This window comes from Adiantum capillus-veneris, chromosome 14 (genome assembly GCF_014529385.1).
Source record: "Adiantum capillus-veneris isolate H3 chromosome 14, ASM1452938v2, whole genome shotgun sequence".
NCBI lineage: Eukaryota > Viridiplantae > Streptophyta > Polypodiopsida > Polypodiales > Pteridaceae > Adiantum > Adiantum capillus-veneris.
The window spans coordinates 17,359,022-17,370,081 of record NC_140944.1 but is presented as its reverse complement, the minus strand read 5'-3'; positions in this window follow the sequence as shown (position 1 = coordinate 17,370,081).

Below are 11,060 nucleotides of genomic sequence, written 5' to 3'. Positions count from 1 at the left end.
ATTGCATCTATCCCCCATTTTTCAAATGGCCCATAGGTTTTGATTGGATGCTGATTTTCATGGGTAAGACGCCTTGGTCCAGCTTTTTGGCAAACCTCACATGTGCGGCACCAATGTTGTACATCTTGATGGAGGCTTGGCCACGTGAACCCTGCTTGTAAAATCTTTCTGCTAGTAATCTCTTGTGCAAAGTGGCCACCACACACACCTTCATGACAACTAAAGAAAATATCCTTTATCTCTTGGGATGCAGGAACTCTCCTTAAGACAGCATCTTTCCCTCTACAATACAAGTCCTCATTCACTAAGCTATAGCTGGTAGCCTTTTTTGCCAACCACCTACGTTCAGTTTTACTCATACCAGAGGGTGCTTCACAATGCTCAAGAAAGTAAAGTAAATCATGCAGCTCCTCCTTTCCCTGGTATAAAGGACTTTTCACAAGGATAGCACCTACTACGAGATTTTGTAGTTCTTCACCTGCTAAGGCATCTGCTTCTCGATTTTGATCTCTAGGTACAAAGTGCACTCGAACTTCTTTAAAACCCTTCAACAAGGCCTTTGATTCCCTCATCTTAACAGACAATTTGTCATTTTTACAGGCCCATACACCAACCATTTTCTTAACAATCAACATGGAGTCACCAAAAACATTTAGCTTTGTGATGCCCTGAGAAAGACAACATTGCAACCCTAAAACAAGGGCATGGTACTCTGCTTCATTGTTAGAATGAACCTCTTTTAGATGAAACCCTTTTGCAAAGATCTTCTCCTTCTCTGGACCTAATATTACTATGCCTGCTGATGCCTTGTCTTTGGTCCTCTTGTAAGCCCCATCAAAATACAGACTGTGTGCTCCCAGTAGAACTTCAGGCTCCGGGATAGGCGGTACCTTACTAGGTGCCTCTTTCTTGGCCTTCTCATAACACCTTTGTGTGAGGACATCTGCCAAACAAGCACGGGTGGAATCCTCTACTTGTAGTGTGTAGTCAACTCTTGAAGCTGCACCACCCACTTTGCTATTCTTTGAGACAATTCCATGTGTTGTAGGGCATATGGAAAAACCTCCTTAGTTGTGATCACCACAAATTGTCTCGAAAGTAAGTAAGCCCGAAACTTCTCCACTGCAAACTTAAGAGCTAGCACCAATTGCTCAGTTGCGCTGAAACCCTTTTCAGCGGTTGTCATCACTCTACTAGAGAAGTAGACTGGTCTCATGAGAGATGTCTTTGGGTCTTTTTGCATCAAGACAGCTCCTAGAGCTTCTGGACCTACACTAGGATTTACATAGAATAATTCACCCCATGTGGGTTGTAGGACGAGAGGCAATGAGCTCAAAATGGTTTTAACTTCTTGAAAGCACCTTTCACCCTCCTCACTCCATGTCAATGTAGTGTGTTTAGTGAGCTGCTGCAAAGGATAGATTGCCTGAGAAAGGAGAAGTATGAATCGTCCCATGTAGCGAACCTTTTGAATGAAGGAGACTAGTTGCTTCACGTTTGAAGGAGTAGGTAAAGCTAACAATGTCTTTACCTTTTCAGGGTCAGCCTCAATACCATCTTGAGACACAACATGGCCTAGTAGAGTGACCTTGCTCTCACCTATGTGGCACTTGTCTTTATTCAATTGCCCACCCAATTGGGCCAGACGGGTGAAACCTTCATCAACCTTGGACAGATGTACTTCCCTAGAGCTGTAAATGCAAAAATCATCAATGAAGACTCGTATGGACTTACCAAAGTAAGGTTGAAACACCAAGTTCATAAACCTCTGGAAAGTAGCTGGGGCATTAGTTAAACCAAAAGGCATAACTCTATAAGCAAAACACCCCCAAGGTGTTATGAAGGTAGTCTTTCTTTGGTCTTCATCTGCAATTCTGATTTGGAAGTAGCCTGAGTACCCATCACACACTGTGTACCTCTCATGACCAGCCACTTCATTTAGTATTTCATCTTGAAAAGGCAAAGGAAAATGGTCCCTTTTTGTGGCTACTTTTAGAGGCTTGTAATCCACACATACCCTCCACTTCCCATTTTTCTTTGGTGCTACCACAACTGGAGACACCCACTCAGAATCTTCCACTGGGTAGATAAATCCTGCCTTGAGTAATCTTTTTACTTCTTTTAAGAGTGCATCTTGTTGCACTAGCCCTAATCTCCTTAGCCTTTGCACCACTGGTTTGGCACCTTCCTTTAATTGGATATGGTGTTGGGTTACCGTCACTCCTTTAATGTGCTCGTAATCAGTTATAAAGAGGCCAACATGCTTCTTTAGTACCTGCAAATAGGGTTCTTTCTCTTCTTCTAGTAGGTCCTTAGCTAGCATCTCCTCTAAGCCTGTGGCTTCTTCCTTGTTTAGAGAGTCTTGACCACCTTCTCCTTCTGGGTTTCGCAGTATTATACCCATGACTTCCAAAGAGCTAGCATCCTCCTCAGATGACTCATCCTCAGATGAAGAGCAACTGCTTGTGCTCCATTCCTCCATAGAAGTCTCCATCTCTAGGTCTTGTTGTCTACCCTGCTTCATGTCATACACAATTTTTTGTTGCTTGCCACCTACCTTATGATTTGGTCGCAACTCAAGGGAGCCTGTCTCCCAATCTTGCCTAGCTTTCATAGCCATAAGCCAAGGTCTTCCAAGGATTAGCGGATAGCCCTCCCCCTTAGTTGGGATCACATAAGCATCAATTGAGATTGCAACACCAAAAGCTGAAACCTTCACTCCATTAACCTTTCCCACATAAGCCACCCTTACATTATTTGCCATCTTAGCTTGTAAGGAAGTTTGCTCGTTTACTTCCAAACCCAACCTGTGCATTAATTTCTCTGTCATAACACAAACCTCGGCTCCACCATCTACGTACACATTGGAGACTCGCTGACTCTTAATCTCTGCATCAATGACTGGCACGATATCCTTCATGCCTCTTGCACTAATAGACCCAACTGACTTTGCCTTAGCCCTCCTGGTGCTGACCATCTTAGACCAGGTTCTACGCATCTTTGGGGAAAGGTGGAGGAGTTGCTGCCATGAAATCTTTGGTCCTTGCTTACTCACATCTGCTACCAGGTCGTAAGGTATGGATCCTACCCCAAGTGGAAAGTCTTCTACTCCTATGTGCCTCCTTGACCTACTCTTCCTTTTCTTGTCTCCTATCACTTGGGAGGAACCCTCATTCCCTTTATCCGGCTCTGAAGCTTCCATTTCATCAGTTCTTTGTCTCCTAACTCTCTTTATTGGCATGGCAACAGCTTCCTCCATTTTTTCTTTTCCTTTATCCTTACCATTGTCAAGACTTATGACAGAGACAGCCCTGTCCTCCCCTCCCGATGGTAGTGGAGGGATCTCTGCTAGTGCTTGTGGTGGTGGAGGAGGGGGTCTCAATATTTGGATTGGTGGAGCCACGTGTGCATTTTGTCCATTTAGTGGCCTAGCTCGAGGAGGAGTGACTTGCTGGCGAGGAGGCCGTCTTTGATTACCATTTCCTTGATAGCGTCGTGGATGGGGGCAATAATACATGCCATGACCTACCTCTCCACAGTTGTAGCAAATGTACTCACGTGCTTGCCTTTGTCCTTCTTGTCTATTTCGTTCATTTCCTGGCTAGGGAGCCCTTACACCTTGAACCAGATTCATGGACAGGCTCTCTAGTTGATTGGTGATTTGTTGAAGTAATTCTTGTTGAGAGGATTCTTGGTCTGTTGCTCCTGTCCCTGCTACTACCCTTGCCGTAGGTTGAGCTAGAGGTGGAGGCTCCATTCCCCCTTGTAGTTGAGCTTGGAATTTTAACTTCCTATCCTTCTTCCTTGCATAATTCATAGCTTTATCAAAGGTATCTGGGAATTTACCTTTTACCTTTTCTCGAAGGATGGGGTAAAGCCCTGCCAGGAAACAGTCCTTCTTTAGGCATTCTGGCGCCCTTTCTCCTTCACCTAGTGATGCACACCATTTCTCCCACAGGTTGTAAAACTTTCCTTCATAGCTTCTATAGTCATTGGGTGATGTTTGGCGTAGCTCTAAGAGCTGTCTCCATATCTCCTCTGGAGGCTCATGGCGGCGAAATTCTTCGATGAAGGCCATCTTTAAGGACTCCCAGTCTCTTCTTTCTTCAGATGCCAAAGTTTGATACCATAATTTTGCACCCTCCCTCAAGACCAAAGGAAAGGCCCTTAACTTAGTAGCTTCGTCATCCCTTTCCGATACCAGAAAGGCCATTTCCAAATTATCCAAAAAGTCTGGAGCAACCTCCCCAGGCTTACCATAAAAATTAGGGAAGGCCATAAGTGAGAGAGTAAACAATTACACAAACAGCTCCAATTTATTTTAAAATAGAGTATGGTAATTAAAATTTGGAGCTTTAGCACAACTTAGCTCAAAATAGGATGAAGATCGACACATCAAAGGAATGGTAATAGTCTAGTAAGGGTAGAATGACAGGATGAGGAGAGCGCAAGATTTCCCCAAGTCTCTCGGCTCCAAACAACAGGGCTATTCTTTGCTGATAAAATATTTTTCTTTCAATACAAATATTCACATGGATATGACGCACAAAATGGAAAGGAAACATGCGGGGATCATCATTCTCATTATTGGCATCCATACTTACACACAAGAGCCTAGCTTAGTTGCACCACCTTGGGACCAATGAGCCTGATCAGCCACAGAAGGTTAGCACCTCGGATCACTTCGACTCTTCCTGATGCATCTGTGAAGACGTAAGGCGTGATGGCAACACTTTGTTCAATGCTGAGCCTTTTAGCAAGCAACAATTGGATGCTATTACCATAATCAGCATGACGAATGAAAGTGACACCATTAATGTGCAGCACATCATCAACTAAGATAGTTTCCTTAAATTGAGATAACTTCTTGAAAATTAGCAGCAAAGGTAGGGCAGGGAGGCTTTTCACCCGGTCTCCAAAGCACTTTGGACAATATCCAAAGTGATCTTCACGCCGACAGGAGGTTGGCTTGGGATTGGTGGTGTCTGGATTCACAAAGTGCACTAGGAGCACTCGCAGACGGGCGGCAATCTTGTAGGCAAGCCTTCGCCTCTTTGCTTCAGGAGGATTTAGGGGTGAGAGTCGTGGTTGCAAGTTGGAGGTTGAAGTTGGTTTCTCACTAGCCTTTTTCTTGTCTGTAGTGGTCATGTAATCCCTTATTAATTAGATTAAGCCAAATGTTACCTTACGCTTGAGCACGCGCTGCGGCCTTGGGCCACTTAGGTGTAGAGGTGATCTTCCTCCTCTTAGTCGGCTCCTCAGGAAAGAGAGGTCTGGTGATGCTTTCTCTTCCCTTAATGTGTGTCACAGTACCTTCGTGTATGTTGATGTAGAATATTTCAAGCTCGTGTGCGTTGGAGGTTTTTGGAGCACTCATAGGTTGAGAGGAGAGGTATATCAAGCTCTTCTTCTCACTCTCCTTCGTTGGCGACGATCACGAACAAGGCATGTAGAAGAACTTACTTCTTGAATTTCAATGACACTGCAACCTGGTAACAAGACCTCGATGAAAGCTTTTAAGGACTCTAAAGCCTCCTCCTCTTCTGTTCTCCAATTTGCAAACTCCTCACGCCATTCGTCCATGTTGTAGATTGCACATCTTCATTGCTTGTGGACTGAAGGTCTGTGTAGCCCTCCTCAGTGGGGGCACCAAAATGATAGTGGAAAAAAGAGCAGTGCAATCGGGTGGCCTCTGTACTCGTGCACACTCCACAAACCACGCCTCATGCAAACAAGCAAAGAACAAAACAAAGGGGGCACCACCCTAAATTAAGAGGTTTAGGGACCTCACACATAGTGCACATAGGCAAGTGAGACTTCTGGCATTATGATGGCATCAAAACATATGGCAAAACACATAGAAACGAAGCTTAGGGACCTTATGTAGCGTATATATACACAAGAAATCAGCTTAACAATACAACGGCATCTGATCATACATAACAAGGATATAGAGAAGCAAGCCAAGGATGGCATAATCCCTTGTCAAAAACAATCAACCCAGCAAGTAGGTATGATCCTACTAGCAACACATCAATACCTTAGAGAATGATGGCGAGGATGGTGGCCATGGAGCATGAGAGAAGACTCCTTATTTAGGTTTTAGGGCTAGTAAGGTAGCATACTAGAGGGAGAGAGAGAGAGGGAGAGAGAGTAGAGCTCCATCCATAGCTCCTCGTTGTGAGCAATGTCGTCATAGATTCGTTGCTTGGTGAAGTGGGTGAAGTGTTGGTTTTGAGTGAGAGAAGGCCTCCTTGTATAGGTTTCTGAGAGGGTTTAGGATTAGGGATAAACATGCTTGAATCCGCTGATTGGGGTTACTTTTTGCTTAGGGTGGTCAACAGATTGAGGTCACCTGATATGTCACCATCAAGATATTCTCTAGAGTGATGTGAGAGGGGAGGGTAAATGCTGATTTTTCTGATTGTGACACATGGGGATAAGGCCTTGACCAGCATTTAAGAGCAGGTAAGGTGGCTGTTGAAACTGGAGGTTCTGCACATGTCAGGGGGGGACCTGCGGGGGGGAGGTGGCAGCTGGGTCCTCCTGAATATCAAATTCTCAAAAAATCCTCAACCATGGCTTCTTTTGACATGTGTTCTTTGAAAAAATCAGCATGTCTGTTTTCAACTCAAAAGTCTTTATCCCTGTTGACTCACCTTTACCATAAGATTTTCCCTTTTTCTCCTCCTGTAACTGCATTGTTGATGCCCAATCACTGCTTCTAGTAACAGTGAACTGTTACCTACCAAATACTTATGGTGCAGTAAAAAATATTTACCATGGGTAAAAAAAGTTACTGTAGATAAAAAGTGATTTGTTTTTACCATGTAGGTGAAAAATATTTACTGTGGTAGAAAATATTTAATGTCGGTAAAAAAGTGAAAACGGAGTATGCTGTGTTGTGAGTCCACACGAACATCCTCGTGTAAATTTCACTAGAAATTCACACCTAGAATGGGCTATTCTGTAAGATATAGGTTGTAGGCATGCATAAGAGCTCGTTCCCACGTATCTTCTGTCCATGGCACTTTTTACTCTTTGGTGCTTGTGAAGTAGATTTTTCTTCTCTTTCGAGATCCCTTGGACTAGAGTATCCTTATTTCCCCAACAACTGACTGTGCCTTTATTGCATCTTCAGAAGGGGTCCTAAAAACCATGCATCAACACACTCTTGGGAAGATACACACACACACTATGGGGAACCACTCGACTTACACAACCACCTGGCCGAGAAAGGAAACACACCTATGGAGTGAGAGGAGAGAGACTATCCAGTTGCCTACTCCACACAGACACGCACACACACACACACCCAAAAAACTCAGCTCAAAAGAGGAGAATTTCTGATGTTTAGATACAATTGAGCTTGGGCCAACACCAATGGGGCAAATAGCTCACACAATATTGAAGAAATACACCAGATAAAACCACAAAGTTAAGCAGAGGCTTCACTCACCGGAGAAGATTACACAGAAAAACAGCAGAAAAAGAGTGAGGAATTTGGTAAAATGGACAGCGCCATCGCGTCCAGAACGGCCCAAAACCCTAGTCTATAATGTCAAAGTGCTCAAATCCGACCTCGGATGAGCAGTTTACGGCCAAAACATGTTCTTAAAACCCCAAAAACACACCTACGGCTGTTCCTCCTCTCTTCTCCACGTTTTTTCTGGTCTTCTCTCAGATTTTTCAGTTCCCACACTTAGCTTTTTTAGTTGGGCACCCTTGGCCTTTTAGATGACCTCAAACGGACCCCGAACAGGCCAAAAACTGACCTCGCAGTGCATAGTTGTCACCCTGCTGCATCCATGCGCACACCTGGCACTCATTTCTTTTCAATAATGTGTCTCGCAACCACGTGAAGTGGCCCCAAAAAGTGGTCCTAATGATGACCTTTCTGCATAACTCTCATAAGAAAACACCACTTTGTGTCCGTATTCATCCACGTGCAAATATTGACCCCGTTCGGCCTCCTGACGCCACTCGATGCCATCTGACGCACCTGCTTACCTCATGTCCTCGTCATGTGGATAGCTCTCTCGAGAATTTTTACGTGCTACCAACTCCTCCTTATTGTAGAAAAAACACAATGGTACTGGTAATAGTGAAAATCGATGCACTATGTACACCCTGTCTTACCTGTACACATGTGGGCCCCACGTAACCACCTGGCTATGGAAAATGGGCAATCCTTTATTCGATGCACCATGCATGTGTATGTACATATGCGCAATCCCTTGCTCCAAAAAACTCCTGACATAATTTGCCCACCCCCTAGCCTGCTAGAGCATTCATGCTCAGCAGCAGCACTAGTAGATGCTCATTCCACCTGGATCAAAAGGCCAAAGGAATATTGCCTGATTCACAAGAAGCATCATAACACCACACCTACATTTGTCAACAATCAACCAGAATGCACCATAGGCATATTCGACTAACATATCTGCCCTGCCTGGAGTTCCAAAATCATAAATATTGCATGCCACATTCAACCCAACCGATATAGATAGCTCAAGTGACTCATCACCTGGCATCTTGGCTTCACCAGCCATAGCAACAACCTGCAAATCATGCACCCAAGTAGCTAAAAGGATTGTGTGAAGGTAAAGTTGTTGATATCCAAAGCACAAAAGTATCCTCGCAGCACACATATCCCTAGCATAGACATCCACATAGATGAGATTGGACTCATATATGCCAAACCCCTTCTCATCATCATAAGCATACTTATCATCACACATCACTTTATCCACATCATAATCATGGCTAGCACCACTATCCATAGCTTCTAGCATGGGTTCATCAGTCTCCAAGAATACAGATCCCTGCTCTAAACCACAATCATGCTCACAAATCGGTTCAATCACTGCACATACATCAAAATATGGCTTCAACACAGGCTCCACATCCAACAAATCCACAAAATGGCTCTCAACCTTGCCCTCTTCCCTAATTTCCAAAGAACTAGTATCCAAAGATACGTGCTCATTATCAATAACCTCAACCTCACACTCACACCCAGAATCACAAGGTACACAAGTAGCCAATGCATCCTCTTCAAGACTTGTCAATCCTGTATCCAAAGCATTACTCACCTCTTTAGGCTCTTCCATAAACCTATCAACCTGCAAGACCTCTTTACGCTTCACAATAGACCTTGGGAAGAAACGAGAAACATCATAGGATAGGCTACTTTTCACCTGCTTAGGCTTAACTTCATCTTCCATGTCAAATCCATTTTGCACATGCATACCTGTACTGATACCATGTTCCTCAAGACGCTTAAACTTCCATTCCTTGTGCTTTGCAATGCATACCGCATCTTCAAAAGACTCGGGCGTCTTCAACTCAACCTCGAACCGCAACCAAGGTGACAAACCATCAACAAAAGAACTTTTCTTCAATGAACAAGGGGGTCTCTCATCCTTAAGAGCAACACACCAACGAGTCCATAAATCTGTAAAACCTTGTACATAGGCATCAACACCTTGACAAGAACCTTGCTTAAGAGCATTGAGCTCATTCCATATTGCATTTGCATCTTCCACAACCTGGAAACGCTCTAAAAAAGCTTCTATAAACTTGTCAAGACTCAAACCATAAGAAGAAGCCACTGCTTCTTTAGCTTCCAAATCCATGAACCAAACATGGGCCTCATCTTTCAAAAGCAATCCAAATAGCCTCAAAATCTTCTCCTCATCACACATATTGTTGCTTATGCATGCCACCTCGACTTGCTCCAGAAAGTCTTCCGCATCTTCACCACTTCTTCCATGAAATTCCGGATAAGAGAAATCCATGGCTACCCAAGTTTAATGCTTTAAGAACCTCTTCGAGCACACGTGCAAGAACCCAAAACTTTTCACTACCCAATCCCCAAAAACTTCAATGGATCTTAGCTTTAGATAAGGACAAACACATGCACATCAAATGAGTTTTCATAGTTGATCATTGGAATTACAACAGGCAAAGGACATTCCAGGATCTCTCTTAATCTTCTTGGCCCGAACATAAAGACTATGCACTGTTGGAAAAAAATCTTCCTGGACACATGAACATTTATCTGGATTCTCTGAGTTAAATGAAAAGGAGTGAATTGAGGGCCATTTTGATCATCCATTAAAGTCAACCATACAGCTCCCAAGAAAGCACACATGTCTTATCCTCTGATTTTGCCAAAATTTCAGCAGCATAACAGTATAAATGGCTCAAAAGACCAAAAAACCAGCCATCATAACTTGGAAAAATTTTGGTAGAGTTTCCCCAGAAATAGAGCAGTAGAAACCCAAAATATAGACTGTATATGTATGCATAAACTGTCAACAATAGAACCCGAGCATCAAGTAGGACTCACTAGTACATAGCCTATGGCGAGGTCACAAAAAGGGTGCTCCAGCTACCTGTATCACCGAAAGGATCTCTACATTTGAGAATCCCCCAGCTCAATAAAAACCTCACGCTATTGACCCTCACACGAAGGCTAATGCAAATCGCGTATAGTCAAGTCTCAGAAATGACTATCTTCCACACCAAGTCTCATAAATGGATGGGACTGCCAAATACAACCAAGTATGGCTCCACAAATGCGTACAATGGCAGTTTCCACAAGTAACGTATAATCCAGCAGACAATGCGCTCAAATAGGCGCCAAGTGATGCATACCCACAACAACTGCAAGTGACATCACTGCTAGTAGATCACTATACTCCAGCTACCTGTACCTGTGTGAATCACCTGTACCTGTACCTGTCCCTGTAACCTGTACCTGTAAGCTGTAATCTGCAACCTGTAACCTGTAATCCCGAATCTCAAAGCTTGAAGCTCGAAGCAGAAGGTACTCGAAGAAGATCCTCCGTGGGGGCGCCAAAAGAATGTGAGCGGGATGAAAACACACACAGCGCCTCTATAACGACCCAGCACACACTCTTGGAATGATACACACACACACACACTATGGGGCACCACTCGGCTTACACAACACACCTGGCCGAGACAGGGGGCACACCTCTGGAGTGAGAGGAGAGAGACTATCCAGTTGCCCACTCCACACAGACACACAC